The following is a 17,203-nucleotide window of genomic DNA, read 5'->3' as shown; positions in this document are numbered from 1 at the left end:
GTTTATTTAGTCATTTACTTATAGCTCACAAATTCACATGAAGTAGTTTTATTCTGTGTTGAAAAATAGAATTTCAAATTGTACAACGTACAAATACAACATTTATCAAAATGTTATCCCAAATATACATTGCATATACTGTATGTAGAGGCAGTGTATTATGATTTCAGAACCACCCTGCTATAAGTGAAATTTGCATACTTTGTTAAGCTTTCAAAAAATAATCGTGTTCAAGGGTACTAGTAAAAGTTTGCTAAATATTGTTAATAAATGTAGGCTATATGCCAAGTGGAAATTAAGTGTAAGACATAAGATGAGGCATTGTGAAAGTGTGTATTAATTAAAACCTTGATAATTGAAAATCAGAAACAATGCATCTTGAAAATAAAGAATGATCAAATAATTACCGTCAGTGGCGTAAAATAGTTGAGATCAGCATGTTAGCAAATCAGGATCCGACAGGCGTGAAACTTCACATCAATCATGGCTCTGAATTCTTTACACCTGTCAACAGCTCCCACCGCGCATTAGTATCAATTAACAGAAAAGCTTGTGAATGAGGGGTGGGGGCATGAAGGCTGTTGGGAGGATTTCTGGGTGGTTGCTCAATCTCTCTCAATGGTTTCCCATAATTTTCTGTCAATTTCCTCTTATTTTCCTCTGCCCTTCATTAACTTATTACATTACTCTTTTTCTATTTATTTATTTATTTATCTATTTGTTTGTTTGTTTAAAGTATGTTATAGTTACCAAGGATGCATTTTTTTATTAGTTGTGATCAAAGATTCATTAAAAACTGCAATATTATTGCAATTTAAAATAACAGTTTTATATCTTAATATATTTTTAAATGTGATTTAATCTTATGGCAGATTAAATAAATTTTCAGCAGTCGTTTATTCAGTTGTCAGTGTCAAATGACCCAAATCATTCTATATGCTAATTTGCTCCAGAAAAAAAAATAAAAATAAAATAATGATATTATATTTTTGGTGTAATATGTGATACCTTTCCAATAAAAGGTTTGGAGTAAGTAAGTTGGAGTAAGTAAGTAAAATAAAGAAAGAAAGAAAGAAAGAAAGAAAGAAAGAAAGAAAGAAAGAAAGCGAACAAACAAATAAATAAAACAGGAATGCCTTAAACTGATCAAAAGTGACAGTGAAGACAAATTTCAAGAGGGTCATGTTATACTTGTCACGTCCTGCTGGTGTGCCCTGATTGGCCACCAGTTGTCACTGTGTGTTTGTTTGAGCACATGGCTTGTTGTTTGTGGTTTGTGCCATGTGCTCTCCTGTCTGTTGTCTGACCCCGCCCTCCTTGTTATCTCATTATTGTTTCAGTGACTACACCTGTGTCCTCCTCGTTTGTATCCCCATTTATTCTCCTGGTGGCTGCAGTCCTGTGCTGTTTCGTCATTTCATGTCAGATGCGTAATGTCGTGTGTGGGTATGTGTACATGTGTTGCAGTTCTCTGCCTGCCTGTTTTTCCCCCTCGGGTGGTTTTTGTTCAGTTTGTTTCATTTTATTATTAAAAGACCCACCATTTTCCTGCACTTGAGTCCTCGCCTCATCTCTCTTCCGGATCCGTGACAATACTGAAGACTAGAATCTCAATATTACTGTTTAATTAATTTTAGATCAAAATAAATGCAAACTTTGTGAGTATAAGAGACCTTTTTCAAAAACATTACCTAAATAACAATTAAAAAAATTAATAATAATAATCACATTTGGTGGAAAATGCTTGTGATAACTTCACCGCTTTAACTCTACAGGTACATCTAAAAAAAAAATAGAATATCGTGAAAATTTTATCTTGTAACTTATTTCAAAAAGTGAAACTCATATATTTTTGATTCGTTACATGTAAAGTAAAACATTTAAAAAATTTTTTTTAATTTTGATTAGAGCTTACAGCTCATGAAAGTCAAAAATCAGTATTTCAAAATATTAGAATATTTACAAGTTTCAATTAATGACCATCCCTACAGTATAAATTCCGGGTACCTCTTGTTCTTTGAAACCACAATAATGGAGAAGACTGCTGACTTGGCAATGATCCAGAAGACGAACATTGACACCCTCCACAAAGAGGGTAAGTCGCAGAGGGTCATTACTGAAAGGTGTGGCTGTTTACTGTGAGTGCTGTATCAAAGCATATTAAATGCAAAGTTGACTGGAAGGAAGAATGTGGGTAGGAAAAGGTGCAGAAGCAACAGGGATGACCGCAAGCTTGAGAATACTGTCAAGCAAAGCTGATTCAAACACTTGGGAGAGCTTCACAAGGACTCGACTGAAGCTGGAGTCAGTGCATCACTGTAAATCGATTTGAAATAATGTACTCAAATTGAGGACCAATCTGCACCTTTATTGATGACCCGTGGCATTAATACACTGCATCTGTGTCATCGCGTGATGTAATAAAACTGCAGCTCATTAATAAACTTTTTCTTTTTTGATCCATTTTATACAATCCGCCTTCATTTAGCAAGTAAACTCGCGCATAAACAATTTTTCAAATTCAACACTTTTTGTTCCATTCAGTTGTGGATGCTGCTGATTCACTGAGACCGCAAAGAGACGTGCGTTTGTGTTTTCTTTTGAAAAAGTTTCCCCAGAAATACTTTGCTATGTAATGCATTTTTTCCTTACAAATTGTTTTATCGACATAACAGTTTGAGTAAATGTATAAAAGCTATGGCATGAGGCCATCCTTCTAGAACAATGTGCATTTATGTTAAAATTGTAACATAAATTATCAAGTTTAGTTATTCTTATTTCTTTATTGCAAAATGCTAAAACTGGCACCGTTTTGGAGAGAAATATGGGCTCTCATTTTAACCCATATCATGGTGTGTGATGCTGAACTATGAGTTTCTAATGGTGTTTGTATTTGCACTATTCTAGACATTAATATTTTATGTGCAACAACAGCATGCTGTCTCAGTGGCCTAACAAATGATTTTAAATTTATTTTTCAAACATTATTTAAATGGGGATGATTGTACTGAGAATAACTTTCATCTTTTGTTCAACTGAATACTGTTTCTGTGCTATTTTGATGTGTTTTAAAGAGTTGGCAGTCAAAATTAAAACTGCTGGATGATATTCTTCGTTCTTTATGATAAACAAGATAATGTGAATTACAGAATGTACAATGTTTTTTAAATGTATAAATTGCAGTGTAGAGCGTTTATTATGACGGGTAGAATCTACAGCTCAGTACTCACTACTCAATAATCATGAGTACTTTTAAATAGGCTACTCTTTTACTCTTACTCAAGTAGTTTTTTGGACAAGTACTGTTACTCTACTTGCACTACATTTTTTGGAAGGTAATGATACTTTTACTTGAGTATATTTTTTCAGTACTCTTTCCACCACTGCTGAGCAGTGCCACAGGCTGATTGCCTCCATGCCACGCTGCAGTGATGCAGTAATTCATGCAATAGCAGGCCCAATCGAGTATTGAGTGCATAGAAATTAACATACTTTTCAGAAGTCTGATATTTCTGTTTAAAATATCCTTTTTTATTGATCTTATGTAATATTAAATTTTTCTGAGACACTGAATGTTGGGTTTGCATTATCTGTAAGCCATAATCATCAAAATTTCAAGAAATAAAGGCTTGAAATATTTCACTCTGTGTAATGAATCTATATAATATATGGGTTTCACTTTTTTAAATGAGTGACAAAAAATATTGACCTTTTTCATGATTCAATTTTTTTTTAGATGTACCTGTATGTGATTGCTTACTGCCCAAATTACAGAAGCCCACTCCTCAGTTTCTGAATGAGCTTTGTGCTAAGAATGTGCATAGACTATAGGTGTCACGGTGCACACAGCAAGGAGGAACAAGGAACACGTAGATGAGGATGTAACTCCAAAATAACAGTCTTTACTGAACACATCAAGGCAGGGCAAGACCAGGCTTACAGACAGGAAACACCGGGGGTAACGAGTAGACCAGACGAAATCTAACTCAACAGACAGGACTATAAATACACAGGTAAATCATAGATAATGAGACAAACACAGCTGGACAAGGATCAACTAATGATCACACTAGACGAGGACAGGAAACAAACCAAATATGGACAAAAGAGGCAGGAACACATGACACACACGACAGAGGACTGACATAACTCCCCCCTCCTGAAAGGCTCATACTGAGCCTTAACAGTTCCATCGGGGAGAGGGGGGGTGGGCGCTCTGGAGGCCCCTCAGGACAGACACGGACTGGAACACAGGATGGGGACCTCCAGAGTGGAACAGACAGATGGAGGCCAAGGCGGAGCTGGGAGCTCAGGAGGCCATGGCAGATGGTCTTCGGGGCCTTGGCCTCGGGCCCCTCGGCCCGGCCCCTACAGCCGGATCCCATTTACCCCCCTGCAAAAAAAAATTCCCTGGGGAAGTTAAGGGGTATTAGGAGCCCTCCAGGGCTAGACACACTGAACAGTACGAGACAGGACAGGAACAGGACAACCCACAGGAACAGGAAGCCCTCCTGGGCTAGCTCGGAAGCTGAGGCTTCTCCTGGGCATGACAAGGAGTCAGGGGCCCTCACAGGGTCCCTCAGCAACCGCCTCCACTTCCACGACAAGGGGGCAGCCGGCTAGAATGGCCTCCGCGGCCACAACAAGAGGGGCCGCCTGCCCCAGACGAGTCTCCGTGGACCAGACAAGGCAAGATTAGATTAAAACTGCTCCTGTGGACACAACACAAAACTGGCACTCCTGGCCAGAACATGGAAACAGCGGCATCCGGCGGGCTTGACTCCCGCGAATTGCGGGCTCGGTGAGCCGCGGACGGCGATGTGACTTGGGGGAGCCACCGACGGTGGGTTGGCTTTCCCCATGGACGGCGGACTTGGGTGAGCCGCGAACGGCAGCAGATAACTCCCACGATAGGCTGGCTGGACGGCTCGCGGCCAGCGGACTCACGGCACTCGCGGTGATCCCGCCGAACTCCCACGCCGACTTGCAGTGGGCTATGGCGGGATCACGAGTGGCGACTTCCTTGCCGAGGGACAGACCAACAGGAACAAAATAAAAACTAGAACAAACGAGCAAAACAAAACGAGGTGAAGGGGCGCCGCTGATTTGAGGGTCTGGTCTTCTGTCACGTTGCACATAGCAAGGAGGAACAAGGAACACGTAGACGAGGATGTAACTCCAAAATAACAATCTTTACTGAACACATCAAGGCAGGGCAAGACCAGGCTTACAGACAGGAAACACCGGGGGTAACGAGTAGACCAGTTGAAATCTAACTCAGCAGACAGGACTATAAATACACAGGTAAATCATAGATAACGAGACAAACACAGCTGGACAAGGATTAACTAATGATCACACTAGACGAGGACAGGGAACAAACCAAATATGGACACAAGAGGCAGGAACACATGACACACACGACAGAGGACTGACAATAGGTTGTGGTTATTTTATTTTTTTTGGACCAATGGAACACAACTGAGATGGGGAAAAAAGAAGGCAGGAGTGGAGCAGATGCAAAGATATCTGTGAGAGAGAGAGAGTTGCTGGTTCTGTGGACGATAAAAGACATGCCAGAATGGTTTCCACCCTCTCTCTCTCTCTTCATATCCCATTTATCACCTCTTTGTGCCATTGCTCTAAGACGGGCTGTGTGTGAATGATTCAGGGGAGCTAATCAAATTCAAATCCCCTTTCCTGAAAAAGCCAAGTGGATCCTAAACTGAGGCTGGTGGTCTCAAGCTAATCGTATTAAATATGATAATAAATAATAATAACAAAACACTTCTCTTGACAATTGATAATAGGTGTGTTGCTCAACAGGAAAGTAGCAGGTGTTTATCTGACATATTAATCTGAGTCTAAGCATCTGTCATGACATGAGGCACCGGTTGAGCGGGTGACTGACTTTTCCTTGTCCTCTGGAGTTTTGTTTCAGTGTGGCTTTGGTTACTTTTTCTGCACACTGTATAAGTTAAATGTTTTCGTTATGAAATGTTAGATGGGGCAGTGGCAGCTGGTGCTTTTCACAAGTGGGGAAACATTGATATAAAATCATTGTAGTATGGCAAAATATTGGTAGCACTTTATTTTATAGTACGTTTAATTCCCTGGTACATACATGGTAAATATATTGTACCTACAGGAAAAATGAGTGGTAACACAAGGTACTTACCTGAAGTGTATGTACATGGTAACAAATAAGAAACATGGCTGTACCGTACAGTCGTACATGCATGGTAATTAGTTTGTACATACAGACAAGTGTGGGTAAGTACGGTCACTTACAGGTAGTGCCCGTACATGGTAACTAATTAGATACTTTACTGTACTTACTAATGTATATACATGGTAAATATGTAGTATTTGCGGACAAGTGGGTACAAACAGGCACATCCTTACAGTATCCGTATATGGTAACTAATAAGACACATTACTGTACACTAATGATATGTATATGGTAAATGTGTAGCACCTATGGAAAAATGCGGTATTATGTGATTACAAACAAGACATACTGTACTGTAGATATAAGATATTTACCATGTATGTATCAGGGAAGTACAGGTACTGTAAAATAAAGTGCTATCAAAATATTTATTATTATTTGTTTTATCTATGTGTGTATATGCAATGTTGCTCCTAAAAGTGACAATGAAAAAATATTATTAATTGAATAAAAGTGTACTTAAGTGAAAGTGAGAACTGTTTCTTAACCTACTTAAAGGTGCAGTAGGACATCTTGATATTGCTACAATACATCATGTGTCATTCACCGGTGAGTAAACTTTATAGTACAGTTAATAGCAGTACTACAATACCACAAAGGAAGGTCAGGTTGTTAATGTTTGCCTGCCATTCTCGCTCTGTCTGCATAGCGTATGTGAACGTGCTGATGATGTATCCTGTCTGTGTGAACCGGTTGTGCAGAGGTATGCAAATCCTACCCCTAAACCTAAAAGGTATGCACCTGTAAGAACTCATTCAGTCATCATAAAAATAAAATAAATAGGCTTCTAGGTGGGGCAGAATACACTGTCTAAAAGCCTACTGTCCAATCAACAGTCATATCATTTTCCTCATACAACTAGCGCAGATGAAGCGCCCATAGATTCTGCTTCTGGACAGGATCCAAAATGATGCATTTAAAGCCTGTTGTCCAATGAACATAAATTTTTCGCTCCATTGCCTCAGTGGGGTTCCGTGGGCTGTGCATCTACTGACTTCGACGGATATAATCAGATATCATCATCGTAACAAACAGTGCATTGCATGCTACTGTATTGCTCATTTTGTTAACTGAAACATTGATTTAGGACAGTAATTGTACTCATTTTAGAGAGATTATCTCTGAAATCATAAGAGAAGCCATTTTTCTCAGCCATGTCGAGTAGTCCTAAAGAAATTGGCAATGGATAGGGGTTCCTCCAGGCTATAGGCTGGGCCCTTTTTTTTTGTTTTTTGCATCATTTGGTCTAATTCTACTTATTACCATGTCAACATTTTTTAATACTTTACAGTTCATCAGGATCATAATTAGATTATATCATAATTAGATTGTAATTATAAATGCAGATGCACACACACACACACACACACACACAATATATATATTATATAATTATATAAATGAAGATTACAACCCTATGGCATAGGCCCTGTTCTCTCCCGGTTGCCCCTGGAGGTGCCTGAGCAACAAAATGTAAAGATTAGCCTTGGCAGTATGCTTTATACATGCTGTATTTTCATATTGCTTTAGCTCGTACCCACAAGGACTATTCCAGTGGGATTTGAGGTTTATGGTTTCACACACAGCTATTTTTTGTTTTCCTCAAGAGTTGGTAAATATCCAGAGGACTAAATATTGGCCTTATATCTTAATCAACACTATTACATAAATTAAGGTTAATAAATAAATCAGTACAGAGGATAAGACTATTCTGTATATGAACTCATTTTATTCCAGATGGAAAATGTTTACTGTCACAATCAATTCAAATATAATTATTATAGTGATTATTATTATTATTATTATTATATTATTGTAGTGATTATTTGCATTTTTTCTGTTTATTTATTTATATTCACTGCTGTAAAAAAATAAGACTTACAAAAAATAGTTCTTGCAAATTGCTGTATAATGTAAATAATAATGAGTTTACTTGCATTTCAATGTAGAAGCATTTCATAATTCTGCTCTCAAATATTACCCCCTCAAACTTAAAAAGCAATGCATTTTTATATACTCAAAATATCAAAGCCTTGAAATATATAATAATAACAATTAAAAATCAATACTTGGCTTCAGTTAAGCAACTCAGCACAGGAACAAAAAAGTATCACAATACTCTACTGTATTGATATTTTTCCCAACCTCTCCTAAATATGTCATATTTATGATGGATCCTGAACCTCCTATGACGCATAATGAAGTCATGCTGTGTGATGAAACTTTGATGTTTTTAATTTTGTTGATACCACAGATGATTGAGATGTGTATGTTATATAGTGTTGAACTGGTGCAGTGTGATTTCTTTTTCACTTCACTGCTGCAGATATGTTCTGATGAAAAATTTATGACTGCACATGTTTCTTTACAAAAAACTTGGATGGGGTGCTGCATCCGCTGACTTCCATGGTGTTAATATCACTTTTTAAACAGAGTCAATATATAGCTAAAAGATATGCGTTCTAAATCTTTTCAGGTGAACTATTGCAGTATTCAAATTACAAATAATGTTAGCATTATACATTTTAAGAAACACAAATGAGTAAAAACTTAGACTATTCTAATTAAATTGTGTACGATCACAATTACAAAGGAGCTACAGGTTAGGTTGCTGATCTACACACACACATATATATATATATATATATATGTATATATATTGATGTGTGGAGATGAGAAGCCTTTGCAAAACAGTTATCATAAACAGTCACATGAGGTCAAAATTGCCCTTTACTTTTATTATATACATTGCTGGTCTTATTGTGCATGATTCACGAGTGCATGCTATTCCACAGAAAAATAATGCCTTTCCTTTCCATTTTGATATGAAATATCAATTTTTCACCATTCACTCATTTCTCAATGGGTACAATCAAGTAACATTACAGAAGTTAAATGGGTGGTGAATATCATTTCAGGTTGACTTGAACATTTTCAACACAGTAACCCACCTTCTCACTGGAACCTGGATTGACTTTTACAGTGACCGAAATGAAAAGTTTTACATTGCCAGGGAAAGTCGTTTCAGTTATACAAACCATGCACAAAGGATCAGCAGCTGAAAGACTCCTGTGCTTTAGTTGATCAAGAAATCTATGACAATGTGTGAAAAAAGTGCCTTTGGTCACATTATGCTGTAGTAAGCATTTTCCACACTTCAGTTATGTATATGCTGATTGGATTTTGGAGTGTTCCAGTAAATGCAAAACATAAAGAAAATTAAGCACTGCAGATGTATTGTCGCCCCTCTGATAGCATAAGGAAAATATAACCTTCTGTAGCTATCCTCAGTGTTATCTGAGTGTAATCTCTTTGCATCAAAACTTCAGTTGGAAAATTAAGCATAGTAGTGACAATGAGGGCCATGAGCTCATGAGCTTTGTCTAATCAGCTTTCATTTGTCAGAGCTCACCTGACTGAACATGCAAAATAAATGTAGGCTTAGAAATGAAAGCACTGCTATGTTTTACTTTAATGAGCCTGTTTTTTGACACACATCCACACACCGCTATAATGGCCAGATTAACTGTGTAAGGATCTTATGGCTTAATTGGCTATTTTGATTAACTGTTCATCACTGGCACTTAAAGTTTAGGAAATGTCAAAGGAAAAGATCAGCACACTGCATTCAGAAAGTGGAGGGGACACTTAATTCAGGGTTATTGTTGTAAAGGTCTCCATGATTATCCCAAATTTGGTGATTATTTCCTATGTGATTATTAATGTCATTGAAATCGAAAACATTTTGCTCAATATAATGAAACTATATATATATATATATATATATATATATATATATATGTTTCATTATATTTTTATATATATATATATATATAAAAAATGTGTCTATAAGAAATAAAAACTAACAGTCTATTGCAAAAACTAAAACTAAATGGACATTAGTTCATTTGATAATAGTGTTAAAAGAAAAACAAAATAAATTTGCTGTAATGATTCTTTGTGAATGACTATCAAGAAGCAAACTGGTAAACAAGGCAGACTGTGCAGTGTGTACAGTATTTCATGCCAGACAGTACAAAAAAAAAAAAAAATGTAGCCAAGACATCTAGCATGATTCAGAGTTGAATCCAGTCACACACTGGATGAAAAAGCATTACGGTATCACACCCTGGATGCATCATTCTATTCTCAATTTCAAGGCGCCAGTCCAAAACTTTGAATCTAATCACCATAAATTCAAAAGATCACTTTAAGAATGAACAAAGTACCTTTGATGAGTTTAAAATTAGGCATTTGTTTCTAACTAATTTTAGGGTGCTGAATCCAAAAATAGAGTCACGCCAGACTTTCTCACAAAATATGATGTGCAATCTGTAGCATTTTTTATATTCGACAACCATTTGTAAGGAGAAGTTGTGCAGTATTATGAATATGTCACTCAAAGTGACCAAAGACCAAAGACAAATTTTGACAATAGGAATCATTTAGCCTCGGATGGCAGTATCGAGGTCAAAATCAAGCCATGGATGTGAACAGACTTAACTCCAGTGAGGAATATTAGGTCCTTTCAGTGTGGTGGGGCTTCCCAAAGCACAGCCTCGGGCTGTATGTCAGAAATACAGTAGGCTTTTTCTTTTTCCATTTTTTTTTTTTACACTGCTTAAATGGGGAACTGAACAAATGGAATAAAATCTTATTTAAAATAATTTAAACAGCTATTGTCCACTCTTTTATAACACATTAACCAAATTAGATTATTTACGAATATACTTTAAGTCATTTTATACAAAAGTTGTTTTGGATATTTGATTGGGGTATTACATTTTCTATGGATTATGACACAACACATGAAATATGCATTCTGCTAATTATGTGTGAAGAAATAGATCTGATGTGGGTGTTCGCTCCATGACTGCATGACCTTCTAACAGTTCCTTTGAGCAGCAGTGTACAATTTCCCCCTTCAGGGTGTCAACAAGGGGCAAGTGGAGCACGGGGCCAGGGTACTTTCAGCGGGGTGAGTGTTTTACACCCTTCAATTAGCCTCTAAGGTTACGGATGACCTCTATGTTTTCTCCTGTCGAACACCCCCTGGCCCTCTTATCCACCCACTCGCTCTGATCTCCAGATAGAGAAGTGCTCTATCATGAGAAGAGAGAAATAGATATTCAGCTGTTTTTCATTATGGGTGAAAGCATCAAATTAGTCCAAAATATTATTCCGTATCGATGACAATAGTGGTGGGTGAAAATTGTTCACACTGTTTATTGAAAACTGATTTAAAAAAAAAAAAACTACAGAAAACAATGCTGTTTAGAAGATGGCACCACAATAACAGACATTTTATGGTTTAACTGTACATACACACTGAAGCTGATTGAGCAGAGTGGACGTTTTCAGTTCATTCAAGCTGAGTTTCATGCTGGTGCAAGGAATTGTCAGATTGACAGTGGACTGGAGAAAGCAATGAGAACGTCCGGGAGTGACAAATAGATTTTGCAAACAAGGATCGGAAAGCTCAGGTAGTGACATTTGTATTGAGCATTTAAAAATGTGCAGATTGTGTATGAGTTTCTGCTGAATTTAATGCACATTGGATGCATTGCAGTTGTTATATGTATGTTAAATATTGCTTCTTACAAGCTTTCATTGTAAGTGGTGTGTTTACAAAGGTTTCTTAAACTCACACTGCATCTTTACCTTAGGCTGTCAGAATCAAAATGTGTATCTTTCCAACTGTAATCGTCTGTATATATGATCATTAAATTGACTGTGCTAAATAAATTTAGTTCTGTCAGGACCACTCTGTTCGAGTCAGAATATTGTAGAGAACTTTATATTTGGTGGCAGGCTTCAATATGAAGGGTTCAGTTCTGAGCTATCCACAGGCAAACCTCGCTGAGGTTGAACCTCCCTGAAGCCTAAGCAATTGCCAGATATTTAACATGCATCAGTTGTATATTCCAAGTAGAGTAATATAGTATTGTGAAAATTTTTTGAAAAATTTAGCAGTGAGCTGAACAGATGATATATCTCTGTGGGCAAGCAGTTAAGTGATCTTGTATCGGCATAAGGAGGTGTTGGGAATGGACGGTAAGCACATGTCTGTGCGACAGACTATGGCAAGTGTGAGTACGGATGATCTTATTAATTGTAATGTGAGGGGCATCATCTAATGCAGTAGGCCTGAAATACTCTTGCGCTCCATTCGTCGCTCAAACTAGATTTTATACACACTATTCCTTGTAGTGTTGTCAGCGGCAATGTGCTGTTAAATCTACAACATTATCAAAAGAATCAAGACATGTCCTTGCTCACTGTCCCAGCAGTTGATGTACAGCATGGTTCTTCAGATCCAGCCTTTGAGGTCCACTGTCCTGCAGAGTTTACCTCTAATCCTAACCAAATACACTTGAACAAGCTAATCAGTCTCTTCTGGTACTAATAGTGCTGTGTTACAATCCACATGGTTCCTGCTCTGTGTGTACTGCTCCCTGTTCTCTGAGCATGATGATATCTTGTTCACTTACCTTGAGGTATTATGAAATAATATATTTCTGTAAATAAACAAAAATGACCAAATACTCTCAGGCCAAAAGGTAGGCCTACAAAAGCTGTCACTGGGGCAGTACCCTTTTGAAATGTATGCTTTTGTACATTATTTATCCCAAAAGGGTACATATTACAACATTAAGGGTACAACAACTAATTTTGTACTTAATGCATTTTAATTGTGTGGAAGTCCAATTAAGGATATACTTAGTATATTTGATTGTGCTGAAGTGGAACTATTGCAAGTATACTTCAGGTACACTTTAAATATTTTGCATTTAAACACCGATATTATTCAAAGATCATGCAATCCTCATCAAAAGTGACATTAAACACATTTTAGACTTAACATTAAGAAATATGCATTGTACACAAGTAGTACGCCAAATAAAGTTTAATGATAATTTTTATATCAGTAAGTCTTGAGTTATCTGTCAGTAAATATTGTGGCGGGAGGAGCAAACGACAGACACAGTGGACATGGCGTCAGGCCTCGGAGAGGTTTTTATTAAACAAAAATATTAAAATAAAGTGTCCAAAGGGGGAAAAGTGTCCAAAATAAACAGGGGATCTGGTGTCCTCGTCGTGCTGCGGGGCTTGTGAAGGAGGGCAGTGTTCAGGAGGAAAGGGTCCAGGGAAGGGGCGGAGTCCGGTGGCCGCACGCGCTCCCCTCTCGGGTCCGGGAGCGAGTGGCGGCGGCTTCCTTCAACGGCGACGTCCTTCTCCTAAGCCCCCGGAGCTTCTGGGGGACTCGACGGCCTGGCATCCTGGCCCGTCGGCCATATAACGGGTGCGGCAGTCTTCCTACTCGACGCTCCCTTCCTGGACCCACGAGGACACCAGCGTGCATGCACGGGGAAGAGACCGGTCTCCCGAGGAGAGGCGCGCTCGGCATTTAAACGGCGGTGGTGATGAGGCTCTATTCACATCAGGTGCGCCTCATCACACGCCGCCAGCCCTGGCTGTTTCAGCGCCCCTCCTCTCTCACACACCCACTCCCATCGGGAGCCTGGTGAAGGGCGGCGAATACGGGACGGGGTGGTGATGACGATAAGGGGGGAGGCAGCCGACTCGTCACAATATGTTAATAGATTTGAGCTATGCTTAGTGTGAAATAAATGCATTTTAAATATATTATTTTTTTACTAGGATAGTGATGCTGCTTTTGTGAATTCATTTTGTGCACTTTAAAATATTTTAAAACTACATTCTTGCTTAACATTTGTCAAACACCCACATAACAAGGTCAATCAGCTGCCAACAAGGCCACTAAAACTGTTTAGAGAATGTCTAATTGCAGGCAATAAATAAATAAAATCCACTCTTTAAAACCTACTTCATCTGAATTTTCTAAAGGTCTTTATGTTTTAGAGTCAGTAATAAAATACTCTTGTGCTAGCAAACATTGTCCTATATTCTTTCCTGTACAGGGCTGCAGCGTCATGCATGCTTGTCCACAGGTGGCATTACAGCTGCTGTCTAACCTCTCGCCCAACAAGAGTTCCTTCTTCTCTCTTTAGTCTTCACTTTCGCCCCCAGTATCACGGAGGTCCTCTGAGTCCTCTCTGTATTCCATCATACCACAAGGGGCTGTCTAAACATTTACACTGAACACCAGCAAGAAACTGGAACTGTTCCTGGAGCAATGGAGCCCTCTCGATTAATCAACACCGGCTCCTCTGAGAACAAGGAGGAGGGTAGAGAGCGGGCAGCAGACCCAGCGGTCATATCCTGGGTCCAGAATTAACACATGCCAAATGCAAGTGAAAATTAGCTTTGCCAAGTAAATAAAACTGAACCACTTGCCAGCTGGCTGGTAACTAAGTGATGTGAATGATTCAGATCAAATATATACAGACCCACTACTAAAGGAAACATCTGTTAAAAAAAGAGCTAAATAATTCAGTTGTCATTGGGACAAAATGTAATTTTAATAGAAGTAATATACAGTAAATATAGTTTAATTGCCGGTAAGAAATATTTTTGGCCAAGACTAGCTATCGCCAGGTTGCAGAACGTTCCTTGTGGACCCCGGATCCTGCAGCAGGGCCACCATAATGAAAGGGGTGGGCCGTGGTGCAACCAGGGAAGACACATGTGAGGACAATGATCTGAGATGTATCCGCCCTCTGATTCTGCAAACAGGAAGACACAAATAAACACACACAGTGTGAGACTAATGCTCAGAGACACCCTTTAGACATACTCAAGCTATGCAGCTTGCAATTACCTATTCTTCAAACGTAGGATTTATAATTTTTTTATTGGTTAATGTTTTTAGCCCTGTGAATACAAAATGTCTGATTAATAGTTTGCTGTTATACACTGCTGTTTCTTGCCTGCTGTAATTATCTTGCCATTGCTGATTAATATAGCTTAGCATGCTTGCATGAAATCATCAAATCCCAAATATTACACCACGGGAGGTTTTTCATACTGATTATATAGTCTTGGCTTGATGTTTGCGCTCGGACTAGTAACAGTGACACACAACATGGCACTAGATCTTTCCACCTGCACTACTTGGACCCCTTGGTTTGTTTTCTTCGCAAGCCCCTTTGTAAGCATGCTGGACCAATTAAACATTGCTATCTCCGCATGGCAGTGTGTCGAAGGAGGCAAGACATTTGGAGTGCGTACATAATCTGTTGGGTTGATATGAATCTAAGGGATAAGAACCACCTTGACTGTTCTCAAAAGTGAGACCTCTCTAATGCATAACTGGGCACAATGCATACATCTGTTTCGATGGCTGCCCAACATTTGTCTACGTGGAGATGTGTGATGTGACTCTTATTACATGGAAGGTGACAACGAGACGAAAGAGAGTCAGGAGAGGTTTGCTACGCTTCATCAAATGCTAGATCAGTGCGGTGTGCGTATGTGTGTTTGACGAAGAATCAGAAGAGCGACTGTCAACAGTGTTGTCGATGTACCACAGATCAAACTGATAGCTCAGAGTGACTGCAGCAGAAACAATACATCACGCTTAATCAGCAGCAATATGTTTACTCTTGCTATTTGACTCCCTTTTCTGAGTCACAAACATGAACAATAATGATTTCTGAAGTATTTTCCTTGAGTTCTAAATAACAGCAGGAACAGGGATTTTGGAAATGACACGGAGGCAAATGGAAGATTAACAGTATTCTATTGAAGCAACTGGGAAGTCGGGCACACACAGAGTATCAGTAATGATCCACCATGCATACACGCCAAGCTCGCTGCTGCTCCCCCAAAGCATGCCGTTATTGCCATAAACAGCCGTGCACATATCACGAATGCATCTGCATTAATCTACCGACAGCTCGTGGGTCTTTTAAGCCATCGTCAAGAAAGATGATGACGTCCCAGAGCTTATTTACCGGGTCGACCACACCACGTCCTCCATCTCGACAACAGCTGGGTGCCGATCTGCCCTCCCATGTGGGAGCAGAACCTGGACGCCACCGACGAAGCCAATTAACCGCTTAAAATCCATTACACACTTCTCACTTTCTGTAGCCTGCTGTGCCATAAGCACCATGTTTTTTTCTGTCTGTCTGACAGACTTAGACTCAATGCAGTCCCGCAGTTCAATGCGGTAGGGATTCAAACAGAGAGCATGGTAACAAGGCTATTGTTGAGTGTAGCCTGTCAGACATTTGCACACACATTGGTATTTGAAGGTGAATTCAGCTGAGTAGTGGAAAGGTGAAACAAATATGAATTTACTGAGAAAGTTGAAAGCTTTGATTCCACACTTATTCATTGTCAAAGGCATCCTAAAATATGTTCACTGCATTGTAAATCTTAGTAATTCAGTTTTCCTTGCTAATAAATGTCAATTTGTAAACTTGTTTAGGAACGAAGTGAGAAAGAGAAGAAAGGGTCACTTTTCCACGCTTGAGTAGCTTATTTTCATTGTAGCTGGTGCCATAAAGGATTTCCACACCAGGCTAATCTGAAATATATTAAAGTGAGCTTACTGCAAGGAAACCAATTTTGTTCGCCTTTGCTGGCGCTCCCTGACAAATGTAGAAATTGAATCAATTTAGCAGAGCTAAAAGTGCTGTGCTATCATTGTGCTAATTTCAATTATTGTCCCTTTAGCCCTGTGTACAATTAATGCTGTAGGAGAACTTCACTTTTACGCTACTTGTCTTCCTTCCGAAGTCTTTTGAAAACAAAACATTATAAGCTACCTACCTAGAGAACATTTTCAGGCAGCCCAATCTATAGAGGCATCTTATTTATACTGAGCAATGAAGGCAATCCTATAATGCTTTGCAACACCCTCAGCAAAAAAGGACTTATGTTTCATTCAGTACAGAAAAGTATTGTTTAAAGTTGTGACGTATTGTCAAGTATGGTGACCCATACTCGAAATTGGTGCTCTGCGTTTAACCCATCCAAGTGCACACACAGCAGTGAGTAGTGAACAAATGCACACACACACACACACACACCGTGAACACA

At 38.9% G+C, this 17,203-nt stretch overlaps 1 protein-coding gene across 1 annotated transcript in view; it reads left to right on the top strand.

Annotated features, from left to right (window-relative positions):
- The window catches only part of LOC306852487 (glutamate receptor ionotropic, delta-1-like), a gene marked incomplete at both ends in the record, with an annotated part of 478,213 nt that overhangs the window by 100,218 nt on the left and 360,792 nt on the right, over positions 1-17,203 (top strand). The gene's annotated exons all lie outside the window — the stretch shown is intronic.

This window comes from Barbus barbus (assembly GCF_936440315.1).
Source record: "Barbus barbus genome assembly, chromosome: 32".
NCBI lineage: Eukaryota > Metazoa > Chordata > Actinopteri > Cypriniformes > Cyprinidae > Barbus > Barbus barbus.
This window is presented reverse-complemented; position numbering and strand designations above follow the sequence as displayed.